At 41.9% G+C, this 18,840-nt stretch overlaps 1 long non-coding RNA gene across 3 annotated transcripts in view; it reads left to right on the forward strand.

Moving 5' to 3' along the window:
* The first annotated feature begins 1,304 nt into the window (after positions 1-1,304).
* LOC119311428 overlaps positions 1,305-18,840 on the forward strand; it is a 20,801-nt gene continuing 3,265 nt past the window's right edge. The window contains exons 1-4 of one of the 3 annotated variants that reach the window (XR_005151061.1): positions 1,305-1,501; positions 1,630-1,712; positions 2,153-2,236; positions 3,718-3,764. This is a non-coding gene — a long non-coding RNA (uncharacterized LOC119311428). Of the gene's footprint in view, positions 1,502-1,629; positions 1,713-2,152; positions 2,403-3,717; positions 3,765-18,840 lie in introns of those variants that run through there. The other 2 variants (XR_005151059.1, XR_005151060.1) reach the window with 2 other exon arrangements.

Raw genomic sequence — 18,840 nt, forward strand, 5'->3', positions numbered from 1 at the left:
GATTGTGCAACATGCTCATGATCAAGTTGCTTAAAATTCATAATATCATTTCTAAGAGAGTTGATCTTAGCGGGAGGAAAATACTTAGAGATAAGAGCATCTTTGCACTTGTTCCATGAATCAATACTATTTTTAGGCAAAGACAAAAACCTAGTTTTAGCACGATCTCTAAGCGAAAAAGGAAATAGCTTCAATTTAACAGTATCATTATCCACATCTTTCTTCTTTTGCATATCACACAAATCAACAAAGCTGTTTACATTATTGTGTTATTCTGGAGCAGGTTTACCATATATTTGCAATGGATTCACATTATTGTGTTATTCTGGAGCAGGTTTACCATATATGACAGAAATTGTGCCAATTACACACGACATGATGTGTTTTGTTGTAGCTAATGATTACAAGTGATGTATTATGGTAATGTTGGCATTTGAATGCCTTGGCTCCAATGAACTAATTTCTAGCAGTATCATACAAGATATTCAAAAAGACAAAAAGTCAATGTTTTAACTAATTTCTAGCAGGATCATCAGCTCTTGTTTTGTCCATTTTTCTTTTTTTGAGCAATTCATCTCTTGCTCCTACACATTATGACTTATGTACATGATTTCTCAACCATGGACTGTCTGTCTTAGCAGGAGGGAGGTGCGCTGGCTATGTCTCTAGGGACTGTGTGGTGGGTGTGACCTCTCCCAGCTCCCCGCCTTCGCCCGTGATGACGAGGACCAGGTCCGCTGCGCCTCCAATCCCAGATCATGGTCGCGCAGGACATGCTCCATGACGTTGTGTGTGTGTCGATCTGAAGCTATCCTCTATTGCATCTAGAGGCTTGTACAAGCCATAGATCAAATCCGACAAGAGAAGAAATATGTGTGTCTGAGGAACCAAGACGCCAAAGGTTCAGAGCGGCATTGTGCTGAAAAAGCCAGGACAATGTAAGAGGCTTGCACACAAGGATCTAGGTTTCTCTACGAGCAGCAGAATCAATATCCGATAGAATATAACAATTACGGACGAGGAGCCGCAACCGTAGCTTGTTGAGATGTTGCATAGGTAAACTGATCTCATGTTTTTCGTGTGTGGAATTGATGATTGATGTAGTTTCACTGAATCAAAATACTGATGCCTTTTCCCTTCTCCGTGACAGCTTTCAGAGAACTAGGAAAGTAATGGTGGACTCTCATGAAGCACAAAGACAGATAATGTTTGAGGCAAATTCCTTCACCGGCCCTGCGTATGAGAAATTCTGCAATGATGCCCAGCGGCATGCTACTCTCAAGCTGGAGGTCGAGCTTAGGAACTAGAGGTCCTGCTTCATGAGCTACGTCAGTGCTCAGAAGGCGTACATCGAATCCCTTGATGGTTGGTTGTCCAAGTTCATGCTCACAGACACCATCCGTTAATCCCGGGGATCTCCTTGATCGCGCTCGACAGGACCAGCGAGTAGCACACTACGCTGTCGACAACCGGATCCTCCTCACAACTGACTCCGGCATGGGTATTCCTCTCCTCTGCCATCTCTCTCTCTCTCTTTCTCATGCCAGTGGGCCATGTTACTGTACACTCGACGTAGGAAGTAAGCATGATTTTTATGTAATGCTAGTTCTGGAATCGATGTTGTACCAGGCTTGCTCGCGCTCGACAGGACCAGCGAGTAGCACACTACGCTGTTGACAACCGGATCCTCCTCACAACTGACTCCGGCATGGGTATTCCTCTCCTCTGCCATCTCTCTCTCTCTTTCTCATGCCAGTGGGCTGTGTTACTGTACACTCGACGTAGGAAGTAAGCATGATTTTTATGTAATGCTGGTTTTGGAATCGATGTTGTACCAGGCTTGCTGCCTGCTTCCACTCTTTCACCCCCACTTCCACGAATTGTCTATAAACCTGGTCCAACATCTTATGTGTACTCTTGCAAGTTTCCTGTTTAACATATATTATCCTGGCACCAAGTTGACAGGGAGATAAATGTTTACCACCCATCCAGAGCATGTTGTTCCATTTTTTACATCTTAGTTTAATTTTTTACTCCTTTTAGATGATCTTCGGAGAACAAAGCACAAATAGAGAATCACATGATATGCCCGTCTTATTTTTTGAAGTTGATCCCAGTTTTAACTGAAATACTCCACTTCTTTGCTTTTTAGTACCCATTCCAACCCAAGAAGACGACTCAAGGGAGGACTGATCTATATGTAGGCAGATGGATGAATTCCAAGCCATGAGATAAAGTACCCTAAACCGAACTTACTATTTATTTGCAGTTTGCGAGTACACTTGTACTTCCCTGATTTCTGCCCCAAATAGCATGCTTCCAAATCCATGTGTAGTTCCCTGCCTGCTATGTTTCCAATCAGATAATTTTGGCCACCAAAATTTCTGGTTATTTAGATCGCACTTTTCCGTGGGACAATGCAGAAAAGGTGTGTTTTGATGCTCCCAATATAAAGGGTCAGGCTTTTCTCATAATGATTCAGGGAGATAAAATTTCTTTTAGAATGTTTACCACTTTGGCTTGCTTTTGTAATGAACCAAGATGAATGATGTTTGCAAAACTGAAGCTTCAACTACAATGCTATGTTCTTAGATGTTATGAAGTTTCAAGTGTTCTACTGCTATCTATTTCCTACTCGCTCCACTTCTTTTGTAAGGCATATTTTGATTTGATCAGTTAATGCTTTGAATAATAATTACTCTATTAATAGTTGCTGCATGTGAATAAGTTAATATTGGATTCATTTCTTTGGGGAGCTAAGCCATGTATTTGCAATTTTAGTATTAGTTAACATAAAATAGAGAAATGTCTGGTAGCTTCGTAGGTAGTTACTCCATTAGTAGGTGGTGCATGTGAATAAGTTAATATTGGATTCATTTCTTTGGGGAGCTAAGCCATGTATTTGCAATTTCAGTAACATAGTTAGTGTAAAATAGATAAATTTCTGGTAGCTTTGTAGGCATTGAAGAAAAAACAATAAATCCCTTGCTAAATATACCAAGGTGATGTCCACATATAGCCTTGGCTTTGTTTGTAAAGAAGCGAGTAGACATTCTACTTTTGTGTAAGTTAAAGATATGCTTTGATGTATTTCTTCAGTGAACAACACCGGATTTTCGTATGAGTTGCCTATTTATATTTTGATATTTACATAATGCATTCACCAAGTAAATCAGGAAGTATGCATCTATACTGGAAAGGAAGCGCTCAAATGTGATGTGCATCAAATACTTAGGTCAATCAATGCCTTTTTTTGTTGCCCTCAGTGTATTTTAGTTATGATTTTGCATCCCGACGTGTTTGACAATCTAGGTACATTAATTATGCTCGTGGTCATGGTATGTCTGATTGTAGGTGCTCTAAAATGACCTATACTTAGCATTTTTTCCTCCAAATGACTTAATATGCTTAGCTAGCTCTAAAATGACTTACGAAATGCCATATTTTAGCTCCGAAATGACTTCATATGCTTAGCTAGTTCCAAAATGACATAATAAACTTATTAGTTCCAAAATGACCTTACTTAGCATTTTTTACACCAAAATGACTTAGTATGCTTAGTTAGCTCAAAAATGACATAATAACCATACTTAGCTCCAAAATGACCTATTTTACAGATATAAGTTGCATCATAATAATCTTCACATTTTAGTTGCATCATAATAATCTTCTTCTTCTAGTCTTCTTCTTCTAACTTTCTTCTTTCCCATTTTGTAGATTTGCTTCAGATCACGGAAGCTTGGGTTGATGGAGTGCTTGTCTTTAGTTTTTGTTTTGACTTTGTGAAACTTGCTACCTATGATGAAACTATGTAATATTGATGAAACTATGTATATGTATGGATGAAACTTGCTACTATTGGTAACATGTGTTGGATATGTGTTCGATATATATGTGTTCATGACTATTGGTAATATGTGTTGAATATGCTATATTGGTCATATAAATATATTTGTGTTTGATTTTCTGTGAAAATGAATTGATATAAGAAAAAACAAAATTAAATGGGGCAACTTTGCCATCCGCCAGCAGATGGCAAAGAGGCCACGTGTCATCTACATGTAAAATTTGTGCTGGCCTATTTGGGCCCTTTGCCATCTGCCAGCAGATGGCAAAGCTCTTTGCCATCTGCTAGCAGACGGCAAAGAGCCTGAAGCCTTTGCCATCTGCTGGCAGACGGCAAAGTATGCCGTTAGCCTTCTAACGGGGCTAACCCCGTTAAGAGGCTTTGCCATCTGCCAGCTGGTGGCAAAGGCATAGGCTCTTTGCCATCAGCCAGCAGACGGCAAAGAAGCGTTTGCCGGCAGGGTTTCAGACAAACTGTTTGCCATCTGCTGGCAGATGGCAAAGCCTTTGCCATCCGCCGACCATGCCTTTGCCATCTGCCATGGCAGATGGCAAAGTGCCAGATTCCAGTAGTGATGGCCAAAGAAAGTTCATCCCTACAAAATCATATAGTTTGGTCGTGCTCCATTTTTGTCACACAAGAATGCTCTCATCATGCACAACCCCGATGACAAGCCAAGCAATTGTTTCATACTTTAGTAATTTCAAACTTTTTTCAACTTTCACGCAATACATGAGCGTGAGCCATGGATATAGCACTATGGGTGGAATAGAATATAATGATGGGGGTTATGTGGAGAAGACAAAAAAGGAGAAAGTCTCACATTGACGTGGCTAATCAACGGGCTAGGGAGATGCCCATCAATTGATGTCAATGCAAGGAGTAGGGATTGCCATGCAACAGATGCACTAGAGCTATAAATGTATGAAAGCTCAACAAAAGAAACTAAGTGGGTGTGCATCCAACTTGCTTGCTCACGAAGACCTAAGGCATTTGAAGAAGCCCATTGTTGGAATATACAAGCCAAGTTTTATAATGAAAAATTCCCACTAGTATATGAAAGTGACAAAACAAGATACTCTCTATCATAAAGATCATGGTGCTACTTTGAAGCACAAGTGTGGAAAAAGGATAGTAGCATTGTCCTTTTTATTTCTTTTTATTTCTTTTTTTGGGCCTTTATTTTTTTATTTGGTCTTTCTCTTTTCTTTATTTGGGGCAATGCTCTATTAATGATGATCATCATACTTCTATTTATTTACAACTCAATGATTACAACTCGATACTAGAACAAAATATGACTCTATATGAATGCCTCCGGCGGTGTAACGGGATGGGTAATGAATCAAGAGTGACATGTATGAAATAATATGCATGGTGGCTTTGCCACAAATACGATGTCAACTACATGATCATGCAAGGCAATATGACAATGATGAAGCGCGTCATAATAAATAGAACGGTGGAAAGTTGCATGGCAATATATCTGAGAATGACTATGGAAATGCCATAATAGGTAGGTATGGTGGCTGTTTTGAGGAAGATATAAGGAGGTTTATGTGTGATAGAGTGTATCAAATCACGGGGTTTGGATGCACCGGCGAAGTTTGCACCAACTCTCAAGGTGAGAAAGGGCAATGCACGGTACTGAAGAGGCTAGCAATGATGGAAGGGTGAGAATGCATATAATCCATGGACTCAACATTAGTCATAAAGAACTCACATACTTATTGCGAAAATCTACAAGTCATCAAAAACCAAGCACTACGCGCATGCTCCTAGGGGGATAAATTGGTAGGAAAAGACCATCGCTCGTCCCCGACCGCCACTCATAAGGATGACAATCAAAGAACACCTCATGTTTCAAATTTGTTACACAACGTTTACCATACGTACATGCTACGGGACTTGCAAACTTCAACACAAGTATTTCTCAAATTCACAACTACTCAACTAGCACAACTTTAATATCACTATTTCCATATCTCAAAACAATCATCAAGTATCAAACTTCTCTTAGTATTCAATGCACTTATATGAAAGTTTTTATTATATCCATCTTGGATGCCTATCATATTAGGACTAATTTTATAGCCAACACAAATTACCACGCTGTTATAAAAGACTCTAAAAATAATATAAGTGAAGAATGAGAGATCAATAATTTCTATAAAATAAAACCACCACCGTGCTCTAAAAGATATAAGTGAAGCACTAGAGCGAAATTATTTAGCTCAAAAGATATAAGTGAAGCACATAGAGTATTCTAATAATTTTCGATTAATGTGTGTCTCTCCCAAAAGGTGTGTACAACAAGGATGATTGTGGTGAACTAAAAATCAAAGACTCAAATCATACAAGACGCTCCAAGCAAAACACATATCATGTGGTGAATAAAATTATATCAAGTAAAGTTCCCGATGGACGAAGACAAAAGAGGGGATGCCTTCCGGGGCATCCCCAAGCTTAGGCTTTTGGTTGTCCTTGGATTTTACCTTGGGGTGCCTTGGGAATCCCCAAGCTTAGGCTCTTGCCACTTCTTGTTCCATAATCCATCAAATCTTTACCCCAAAACTTGAAAACTTCACAACACAAAACCTAACAGAAAATCTCATGAGCTCCATTAGCGAAAGAAAACAAACCACCACTTTAAGGTACTGTAATGAACTCATTTTTTATTTATATTGGTATTAAAACTACTGTATTCAAACTTCTCTATGGTTCATAACCTCCGATAGTAGCCATAGATTCATCAAAATAAGCAAACAACACACGAAAAACAGAATCTGTCAAAAACAGAACAGTCTGTAGTAATCTGTATCAAACGTATACTTCTGGATCTCCAAAAATTCTGAAATAAATTGATGGACGTGAGGAATTTATATATTAATCATCTTAAAAAAGAATCAACTAAATATCACTCTCCAGTAAAAAGTTGTAGCTAATGTCATGAATGCTAACGTTTCTGTTTTTTACAGCAAGATCAAAAAGACTTCACCCAAGTCTTCCCAAAGGTTCTACTTGGCACAAACACTAATTAAAACATGAAAACACATCTAACCAGAGGCTATATCAAAGATTTATTACTAAAAATAACCAAAAAGCAAGAAATAAAAATAAAATTGGTTTGCCTCCCAACAAGCGCTATCGTTTAACGCCCCTAGCTAGGCATAAAGGCAAGGATAGATCTAGGTATTATCATCTTTGGCACGCAATGCATAAGTGGCTATCATAATAGATTCATAAGGTAATTTAATTTTCTTTCTAGGAAAGTATTCCATGCCTTTCCTTAATGGAAATTGGAATCTAATATTCTCTTCTTTCATATCAATAATTGCACCAATCGTTCTAAGGAAAGGTCTATCAAGAGTAATAGGACATGAAGGATTGCAATCTATATCAAGGACAATGAAATCTACGAGCACATAATTCCTATTTGCAACAATAAGAACATCATTAATTTTTCCCATAGGTTTCTTAATGGTGGAATCCGCAAGGTGCAAGTTTAAAGAACAATCATCAAATTCACGGAAACCTAACACATAACACAAAGTTTTTGGAATCGTGGAAACACTAGCACCCAAATCACACAAAGCATAGCATTCATGGTATTTAATTTTAATTTTAATAGTAGGTTCCCACTCATCATAAAGTTTACTAGGGATAGAAACTTCTAATTCAAGCTTTTCTTCATAGGATTGCATTAAAGCATCAATGATATGTTTGGTAAAAGCCTTATTTTGACTATAAGCATGCAGAGAATTTAAAACGGATTGCAACAAAGAAATACAATCTATTAAAAAACAATTATCATAATTAAATTCCTTGAAATCCAAAATAGTGGGTTCATTGCTATGTAAATTTTTGACCTCTTCCATCCCACTTTACCAATTTTTTCATCAAGATCTAAAAACTCCGAATCATTGGGACGCCTATTAACTAAAGTTGACTCATCTCCAGTCCCATCATTATCAAGATTCATATTTCAAAATAAAGATTTAATAGGAGACACATCAATCACTTTTAGACCTTTATCCTTATTATCATGAAAACTAGAAGAACACGCTTTCACAAAGCAATCTTTTTAGCACGCATCCTAGCGATTCTTTCTTTGCACTCATCAATGGAAATTCTCATAGCTTTGAGAGACTCATTGATATCATGCTTAGGTGGAATAGATCTAAGTTTCAAAGAATCAACATCAAGAGAAATTCTATCCACGTTCCTAGCCAACTCATCAACCTTAAGCAATTTTTCTTCAAGCAAAGCATTGAAATTCTTTTGAGAAATCAAAATTCTTTAACACTAGTCTCAAAATAAGAGGGTATATTATTAAAATTTCCATAAGAGTTGTTGTAGGAATTACCATAATTATTAGAGGAATTACTAGGATACGACCTAGGATTAAAGTTTCCTCTATAAGTGTTGTTACCAAAATTGTTCATACCAACAAAATTCACATCCATAGATTCATTATTATTCTCAATCAAAGTAGACAAAGGCATATCATTGGGATTAGAAGAAACACTCTTATTAGCAAACAATTTCATAAGTTCATCCATCTTTCCACTCAAAACATTAATCTCTTCAATTGCATGCACCTTTTTACTAGTAGATCTTGTTGGGGAATGTTGCATAAAATAAAAATTTTCCTACGTTCACCATGATCAATCTATGCAGTCATCTAGCAACGAGAGAGGGGAGTGCATCTACATACCATTGTAGATCGCGTGCGGAAGCGTTCAAGAGAACGAGGTTGAGGGAGTCGTACTTGTCGTGATCCAAATCACCGGAGATCCTACCGCCGAACGGACGGCACCTTCGCGTTCAACACACATACGGTTGGGAAGACGTCTCCTCCTTCTTGATCCAGCAAGGGGGAAGGAGAGGTTGATGAAGATCTAGCAGCATGACGGCGTGGTGGTGGATGCAGCAGCGATCTCGGCAGGGCTTCGCCAAGCACTTGCGAGAGGGAGAGGTGTAGCAGGGGAGAGGGAGGCTCCAGAGACTTGGGGTGCGGCTGCCCTCCCTCCCCCTCTTTATATAGGCCCCCTGGGGGGGGCACCGGCCCTAGGAGATGGGATCTCCAAGGAGGGGGCGGCGGCCAAGGGGGTGGCTTGCCCCCCAAGGCAACTGGAGGCGCCCCCACCCCTAGGGTTTCCAACCCTAGGCACAGGGGGGCCCAAGGGGGGGCGCACCAGCCCACCAGGGGCTGGTTCCCCTCCCCACTTCAGCCCATGGGGCCCTCTGGGATAGGTGGCCCAACCCGATGGACCCCCGGGACCCTTCCGGTGGTCCCGGTACAATAACGGTGACCCCCGAAACTTTCCCGATGGCCGAAACTGCACTTCCTATATATAATTCTTCACCTCTGGACCATTCCGGAACTCCTCGTGACGTCCGAGATCTCATCCGGGACTCCGAACAACTTTCGGGTTACTGCATACTCATATCTCTTCAACCCTAGCGTCACCGAACCTTAAGTGTGTAGACCGTACGGGTTCGGCAGACATGCAGACATGACCGAGACGCCTCTCCGGTCAATAACCAACATCGGGATCTCGATACCCATGTTGGCTCCCACATGCTCCTCGATGATCTCATCGGATGAACCACGATGTCTAGGATTCAATCAATCCCGTATGCAATTCCCTTTGTCAATCGGTACGTTACTTGCCCGAGACTGATCGTCGGTATCCCAATACCTCGTTCAATCTCGTTACCGACAAGTCACTTTACTCGTACCGTAATGCATGATCCCGTGACCAGACACTTGGTCACATTGAGCTCATTATGATGATGCATTACAGAGTGGGCCCAGAGATACCTCTCCGTCATACAGAGTGACAAATCCCAGTCTCGATTCGTGCCAACCCAACAAACACTTTCGGAGATACCCGTAGTGCACCTTTATAGTCACCCAGTTACGTTGTGACGTTTGGCACACCCAAAGCTCTCCTACGGTATCCGGGAGTTGCACAATCTCATGGTCTAAGGAAATGATACTTGACATTTGGAGACTCTCTAGCTAAACGAACTACACGATCTTTGTGCTATGCTTAGGATTGGGTCTTGTCCATCACATCATTCTCCTAATGATGTGATCCCGTTATCAATGACATCCAATGTCCATAGTCAGGAAACCATGACTATCTGTTGATCAACGAGCTAGTCAACTAGAGGCTCACTAGAGACTTGTTGTGGTCTATGTATTCACACATGTATTACGATTTCCGGATAATACAATTATAGCATGAACAATAGACAATTATCATGAACAAAGAAATATAATAATAGCCATTTTATTATTGCCTCTAGGGCATATTTCCAACAGTCTCCCACTTGCACTAGAGTCAATAATGTAGTTACATTGTGATGTATCGAACACCCATTGTGTTCTGGTGTTGATCATGTTTTGCTCTAGGGAGAGGTTTAGTCAACGGATCTACTACATTCAGGTCCGTATGTACTTTACAAATATCTATGTCTCCATCTTGAACATTTTCACGAATGGAGTTGAAGCGACGCTTGATGTGCCTGGTCTTCTTGTGAAACCTGGGCTCCTTGGCAAGTGCAATAGCTCCAGTGTTGTCACAGAAGAGTGTGATCGGCCCCGACGCATTGGGTATGACTCCTAGGTCGGTGATGAACTCCTTCACCCAGATAGCTTCATGCGCTGCCTCCGAGGCTGCCATGTACTCCGCTTCACATGTAGATCCCGCCACGACGCTCTGCTTGCAACCGCACCAGCTTACTGCCCCACCATTCAAAATATACACGTATCCGGTTTGTGACTTAGAGTCATCTAGATCTGTGTCGAAGCTAGCATCGATGTAACCCTTTACGACAAGCTCTTTGTCACCTCCATATACGAGAAACATATCCTTAGTCCTTTTCAGGTACTTAAGGATGTTCTTGACCGCTGTCCAGTGTTCCATGCCGGGATTACTTTGGTACCTTCCTACCAAACTTACGGCAAGGTTTATATCAGGTCTGGTATAGGTCATGGCATACATGATAGACTCTATGTCTGAGGCATAGGGGAGGACACTCATCTTTTCTCTATCTTCTACCGTGGTCGGGCATTGAGCCGAGCTCAATTTCACACCTTGCAACACAGGCAAGAACCCCTTCTTGGACTAATCCATATTGAACTTCTTCAATATCTTATCAAGGTATGTGCTTTGTGAAAGACCTATGAGGCATCTTGATCTATATCTATAGCTCTTGATGCCTAATATGTAAGCAGCTTCTCCAAGGTCCTTCATTGAAAAACACTTATTCAAGTAGGCCTTAATGCTGTCCAAAAGTTCTATATCATTTCCCATCAAAAGTATGTCACCCACATATAATATGAGAAATGCTACAGAGCTCCCACTCACTTTCTTGTAAACGCAGGCTTCTCCATAAGTCTGCATAAACCCAAAAGCTTTGATCATCTCATTAAAGTGAACGTTCCAATTCCGAGATGCTTGCACCAGCCCATAGATGGAGCGCTGGAGCTTGCATACCTTGTTAGCATTCTCAGGGTCGACAAAACCTTCCGGCTGCATCATATACAATTCTTCCTTAAGGTGACCGTTAAGGAATGCCGTTTTGACGTCCATTTGCCATATCTCATAATCATAGTATGCGACAATTGCTAACATGATTCGGACGAACTTCAGCTTTGCTACGGGAGAGAATGTCTCATCGTAGTCAATCCCTTGAACTTGTCGATAACCCTTAGCGACAAGTCGAGCTTTATATATGGTAACATTACCATCCGCGTCCGTCTTCTTCTTAAAGATCCATTTGTTTTCTATTGCTCGCCGATCATCGGGCAAGTCTGTCAAAGTCCATACTTTGTTTTCATACATGGATCCTATCTCGGATTGCATGGCTTCAAGCCATTTGTTGGAATCTGGGCCCGCCATCGCTTCTTCATAGTTCGAAGGTTCACCGTTGTCTAACAACATGATTTCCAAGACAGGGTTGCCGTACCACTCTGGTGCGGAACGTGTCCTTGTGGACCTTCGAAGTTTAGTAGGAGCTTGATCCGAAGTATCTTGATCATCATCATTAACTTCATCTCTTGTCGGTGCAGGCACCACAGGAACATCTTCTTGAGTTGCGCTACTTACCGTTTCAAGAGGTAGTACTTCATCAAGCTCTACTTTCCTCCCACTTAATTCTTTCGAGAGAAACTCTTTCTCCAGAAAGGACCCGTTCTTGGCAACAATGATCTTGCCCTCGGATCTTAAGTAGAAGGTATACCCAATGGTTTCCTTAGGGTATCCTATGAAGACGCATTTTTCCGACTTGGGTTCGAGCTTCTCAGGTTGAAGTTTCTTGACATAAGCATCGCATCGCCAAACTTTTAGAAACGACAGCTTAGGTTTCTTCCCAAACCATAATTCATACAGTGTCGTCTCAACGGATTTAGACGGTGCCCTATTTAAAGTGAATGTAGCTGTCTCTAGAGCGTATCCCCAAAATGATAGCGGTAAATCAGTAAGTGACATCATAGATCGCACCATATCCAATAGAGTGCGATTACGACATTCGGACACACTGTTACGCTGAGGTGTTCCAGGTGGCGTGAGTTGTGAAACGATTCCACATTTCCTTAAGTGCATACCAAATTCACGACTTCAATATTCTCCCCCACGATCTGATTGTAAGAACTTTATCTTTCGGTCACGTTGATTCTCTACCTCATTCTGAAATTCCTTGAACTTTTCAAAGGTCTCAGACTTGTGTTTCATCAAGTAGACATACCCATATCTACTCAAGTCATCAGTGAGAGTGAGAACATAACGATATCCTCCGCGAGCCTCAACACTCATTGGACCGCACACATCAGTATGTATGATTTCCATTAAGTTGGTTGCTCGCTCCATTGTTCCGTAGAATGGAGTCTTGGTCATTTTGCCCATGAGGCATGGTTTGGATGTGTCAAACGATTCATAATCTAGAGACTCTAAAAGTTCATCAGCATGGAGCTTCTTCATGCGCTTGACACCAATGTGACCAAGGCGGCAGTGCCACAAGTATGTGGGACTATCGTTATCAACTTTACATCTTTTGGTATTCACACTATGAATATGTGTAACATATCGCTCGAGATTCATTAAGAATAAACCATTCACCAGCGGGGCATGACCATAAAACATATCTCTCATATAAATAGAACAACCATTATTCTCGGATTTAAATGAGTAGCCATCTCGAATTAAACGAGATCCAGATACAATGTTCATGCTCAAAGCTGGTACTAAATAACAATTATTGAGGTTTAAAACTAATCCCGTAGGTAAATGTAGAGGTAGCGTGCCGACGGCGATCACATCGACCTTGGAACCATTCCCGATGCGCATCGTCACCTCGTCCTTCGCCAGTCTCCGCTTATTCCGCAACTCCTGCTTTGAGTTATAAATATGAGCAACCGCACAGGTATCAAATACCCAGGAGCTACTACGAGCACTGGTAAGGTACACATCAATTACATGTATATCATAGATACCTTTGGTTTTGCCGGCCTTCTTGTCCGCTAAGTACATGGGGCAGTTCCGCTTCCAGTGACCACTTCCCTTGCAATAAAAGCACTCAGTCTCAGGCTTGGGTCCATTGTTTGACTTCTTCCCGGCAACTGGCTTACCGGGCGCGGTAACTCCCTTGCCGTCCTTCTTGAAATTCTTCTTACCCTTGCCTTTCTTGAACTTAGTGGTTTTATTCACCATCAACACTTGATGTTACTTTTTGATCTCTACCTCCGCTGATTTCAGCATTGAATATACCTCAGGAATGGTCTTTTCCATCCCCTGCATATTGAAGTTCATCACAAAGCTCTTGTAGCTCGGTGGAAGCGACTGAAGGATTCTGTCAATGACCGCGTCATCCGGGAGATTAACTCCCAGCTGAGTCAAGCGGTTGTGCAACCCAGACATCTTGAGTATGTGCTCACTGACAGAACTATTTTCCTCCATCTTACAACTGAAGAACTTGTCAGAGACTTCATATCTCTCGACCCGGGCATGAGCTTGGAAAACCATTTTTAGCTCTTCGAATATCTCATATGCTCTGTGTTGCTCAAAACGCTTTTCGAGCCCCGGTTCTAAGTTGTAAAGCATGCCGCACTGAACGAGGGAGTAATCATCAGCACGAGACTGCCAAGCGTTCATAACGTCTTGGTTCTCTGGGATTGGTGCTTCACCTAGCAGCGCTTCTAGGACATAATCTTTCTTGGCAGCTATGAGGATGATCCTCAGGTTTCGGACCCAGTCCGTATAGTTGCTGCCATCATCTTTCAGCTTGGTTTTCTCTAGGAACGCATTGAAGTTGAGGTGGACATGACTGTTGGCCATTTGATCTACAAGACATTTTGCAAAGGTTTTTAGACTAATTTCATGATAATTAAGTTCATCTAATCAAATTATTCAATGAACTCCCACTTAGACAGACATCCCTCTAGTCATCTAAGCGAAACATGATCCGAGTCAACTAGGCCGTGTCCGATCATCACGTGAGACGGACTAGTCATCATCGGTGAACATCTTCATGTTGATCGTATCTTCTATACGACTCATGCTCGACCTTTCGGTCTTCCGTGTTCTGAGGCCATGTCTGTACATGCTAGGCTCGTCAAGTCAACCTAAGTGTATTGCGTGTGTAAATCTGGCTTACACCCGTTGTATTCGAACGTTAGGATCTATCACACCCGATCATCACGTGGTGCTTCGAAACAACAAACCTTCGCAACGGTGCACAGTTAGGGGGAACACTTTTCTTGAAATTATTTCGAGGGATCATCTTATTTAAGCTACTGTTGTTCTAAGCAAATAAGATGTAAAACATGATAAACATCACATGCAATCAAATAGTGACATGATATGGCCAATATCATATTGCTCCTTTGATCTCCATCTTCGGGGCGCCATGATCATCTTCGTCACTGGCATGACACCATGATCTCCATCATCATGATCTCCATCATCGTGTCTTCATGAAGTTGTCACGCCAACGACTACTTCTACTTCTATCGATAACGTGTTTAGCAATAAAGTAAAGTAATTTACATGGCGTTCTTCAATGACACGCAGGTCATACAAAAAATAAAGACAACTCCTATGGCTCCTGCCGGTTGTCATACTCATCGACATGCAAGTCGTGATTCCTATTACAAGAACATGATCATCTCATACATCACATATATCATTCATCACATCCTTTGGCCATATCACATCACAAAGCACTTGCTGCAAAAACAAGTTAGACGTCCTCTAATTGTTGTTGCAAATTTTTACGTGGCTTCTATAGGTGTTCTAGCAAGAACATTTCTTACCTACGTAAAACCACAACATGATATGCCAATTTCTATTTACCCTTCATAAGGACCCTTCTCATCGAATCCGCTCCAACTAAAGTGGGAGAGACAGACACTCGCTAGCCACCTTATGCAACTAGTGCATGTCATTCGGTGGAACCGGTCTCACGTAAGGTACGTGTAAGGTCGGTCCGGGCCGCTTCATCCCACAATGCCGCCGAAGCAAGATAAGACTAGTAGTGGCAAGAAAATTAACAACATCTATGCCCACAACTGCTTTGTGTTCTACTCGTGCATAGTAACTACGCATAGACCTAGCTCTGATACCACTATTGGGGAACGTTGCATAAAATAAAATTTTTCCTACGTTCACCATGATCAATCTATGGAGTCATCTAGCAACGAGATAGGGGAGTGCATCTACATACCCTTGTAGATCGCGTGCGGAAGTGTTCAAGAGAACGAGGTTGAGGGAGTCGTACTCGTCGTTATCCAAATCACCGGAGATCCTAGCGCCAAACGGACGGCACCTCTGCGTTCAACACACGTATGGTTGGGAAGGCGTCTCCTCCTTCTTGATCCAGCAAGGGGGAAGGAGAGGTTTATGAAGATCCAGCAGCACAACGACGTGGTGGTGGATGCAGCAGTGATCTCGGCAGGGCTTCGCCAAGCACTTGCGAGAGGGAGAGGTGTAGCAGGGGAGGGGGAGGCGCCAGAGACTTGGGGTGCAGCTGCCCTCCTTCCCCCCTCTTTATATAGGCCCCTTGGGGGGGCGCCGGCCCTAGGAGATGGGATCTCCAAGGGGGGGCGGCGGCCAAGGGGGTGGCTTGCCCCCCAAGGCAAGTGGAGGCGCCCCCACCCCTAGGGTTTCCAACCCTAGGCGTAGGGGGGGGGCAAGGGGGGCGCACCAGCCCACCAGGGGCTGGTTCCCCTCCCCACTTCAGCCCACGGGGCCCTCCGGGATAGGTGGCCCCACCCGGTGGACCCCCGGGACCCTTCCGGTGGTCCCAGTACAATACCGGTGACCCCCGGAACTTTCCCAATGGCCAAAACTGCACTTCCTATATATAATTCTTCACCTCCGGACCATTCCGGAACTCCTCGTGACGTCCGGGATCTCATCCGGGACTCCGAACAACTTTCGGGTTACTGCATACTAATATCTCTTCAACCCTAGCGTCACCGAACCTTAAGTGTGTAGACCGTACGGGTTCGGCAGACATGCAGACATGACCGAGATGCCTCTCCGGTCAATAACCAACATCGGGATCTGGATACCCATGTTGGCTCCCACATGCTCCTCGATGATCTCATCGGATGAACCACGATGTCTAGGATTCAATCAATCCTGTATGCAATTCCCTTTGTCAATCGGTATGTTACTTGCCCGAGACTCGATCGTCGGTATCCCAATACCTCGTTCAATCTCGTTACCGGCAAGTCACTTTACTCGTACCGTAATGCATGATCCCGTGACCAGACACTTGGTCACATTGAGCTCATTATGATGATGCATTACAGAGTGGGCCCAGAGATACCTCTCCGTCATACGGAGTGACAAATCCCAGTCTCGATTCGTGCCAACCCAACAAACACTTTCGGAGATACCCGTAGTGCACCTTTATAGTCACCCAGTTACGTTGTGACGTTTGGCACACCCAAAGCTCTCCTACGGTATCCGGGAGTTGCACAATCTCATGGTCTAAGGAAATGATACTTGACATTTGGAGACTCTCTAGCTAAACGAACTACACGATCTTTGTGCTATGCTTAGGATTGGGTCTTGTCCATCACATCATTCTCCTAATGATGTGATCCCGTTATCAATGACATCCAATGTCCATAGTTAGGAAACCATGACTATCTATTGATCAACGAGCTAGTCAACTAGAGGCTCACTAGGGACTTGTTGTGGTCTATGTATTCACACATGTATTACGATTTCTGGATAATACAATTATAGCATGAACAATAGACAATTATCATGAACAAAGAAATATAATAATAACCATTTTATTATTGCCTCTAGGGCATATTTCCAACAGATCTTTTAGTGTGCCATTGAGCATAATTAACCATATTATTATCTAGGAGTTTAGTAGCTTCTCCTAAAGTGATTTCCATAAAAGTGCCTCCCGCGGCCGAATCTAAAAGATTTCTAGAAGCAAAATTCAATCCGGCATAATTTTTTTGTATAATCATCCATAAATTCAAACCATGTGTAGGGCAATTACGTATCATTAATTTCATCCTATCCCAAGATTGTGCAACATGCTCATGATCAAGTTGCTTAAAATTCATAATATCATTTCTAAGAGAGATGATCTTAGCGGGAGGAAAATACTTAGAGATAAGAGCATCTTTGCACTTGTTCCATGAATCAATACTATTTTTAGGCAAAGACAAAAACCTAGTTTTAGCACGATCTCTAAGCGAAAAAGGAAATAGCTTCAATTTAACAATATCATTATCCACATCTTTCTTCTTTTGCATATCACACAAATCAACAAAGCTGTTTAGATGGGTAGCGACATCTTCACTAGGAAGGCCGATGAATTGATCTTTCATGACAAGATTCAACAAGGCAACATTGATTTCACAAGATTCAGCATCGGTAATAGGAGCAATCGGGGTGCTAAGAAAATCATTGTTGTTGGTATTGGAAAAGTCACACAATTTGGTATTGTCTTGAGCCATCGTGACAAACAAGCCAACACACAAGCACACAAGAAGCAAGCAAAAAGATACGAACGGAAAAAGAGGGCGAATAAAATGGCAAAGGTGAAGTGGGGGAGAGGAAAACGAGAGGCAAATGACAAATAATGTAATGCGAGGGATAAGAGTTTGTGATGGGTACTTGGTATGTCTTGACTTGTGTGTAGACTCGCCGACAACGTCGCCAGAAATCCTTCTTGCTACCTCTTGAGCATGCGTTGGTTTTCCTTGAAGAGGAAAGGGTGATGCAGCAAAGTAGCGTAAGTATTTCCCTCAGTTTTTGAGAACCAAGGTATCAATCCAGTAGGAGGCCACACGCAAGTCCGTCGTACCTACAAAAAAAAATAAGAACCTTACAACCAACGCGATAAAGGGGTTGTCAATCCCTTCATGGCCACTTGCAAAAGTGAGATCTGATAGAGATGATAAGATAATATTTTTTGGTATTTTTATGATAAAGATTAGAAGTAAAGATTGCAAAATAAATGGCGACAGAGATAGCTAGTTGACGGGAGATTAATATTTTAAAAGACAGACCCAGGGGCCATAGGTTTCACTAGTGGCTTCTCTCAAGATAGCATAAGTATTTTAAAAGATAGAAGAAAATATTTGCAATGGATTCACATTATTGTGTTATTCTGGAGCAGGTTTACCATATATGACAGAAATTGTGCCAATTACACACGACATGATGTGTTTTGTTGTAGCTAATGATTACAAGTGATGTATTATGGTAATGTTGGCATTTGAATGCCTTGGCTCCAATGAACTAATTTCTAGCAGTATCATACAAGATATTCAAAAAGACAAAAAGTCAATGTTTTAACTAATTTCTAGCAGGATCATCAGCTCTTGTTTTGTCCATTTTTCTTTTTTTGAGCAATTCATCTCTTGCTCCTACACATTATGACTTATGTACATGATTTCTCAACCATGGACTGTCTGTCTTAGCAGGAGGGAGGTGCGCTGGCTA

The sequence above is a fragment of the Triticum dicoccoides genome, chromosome 5B (assembly GCF_002162155.2).
Source record: "Triticum dicoccoides isolate Atlit2015 ecotype Zavitan chromosome 5B, WEW_v2.0, whole genome shotgun sequence".
Lineage (NCBI taxonomy): Eukaryota > Viridiplantae > Streptophyta > Magnoliopsida > Poales > Poaceae > Triticum > Triticum dicoccoides.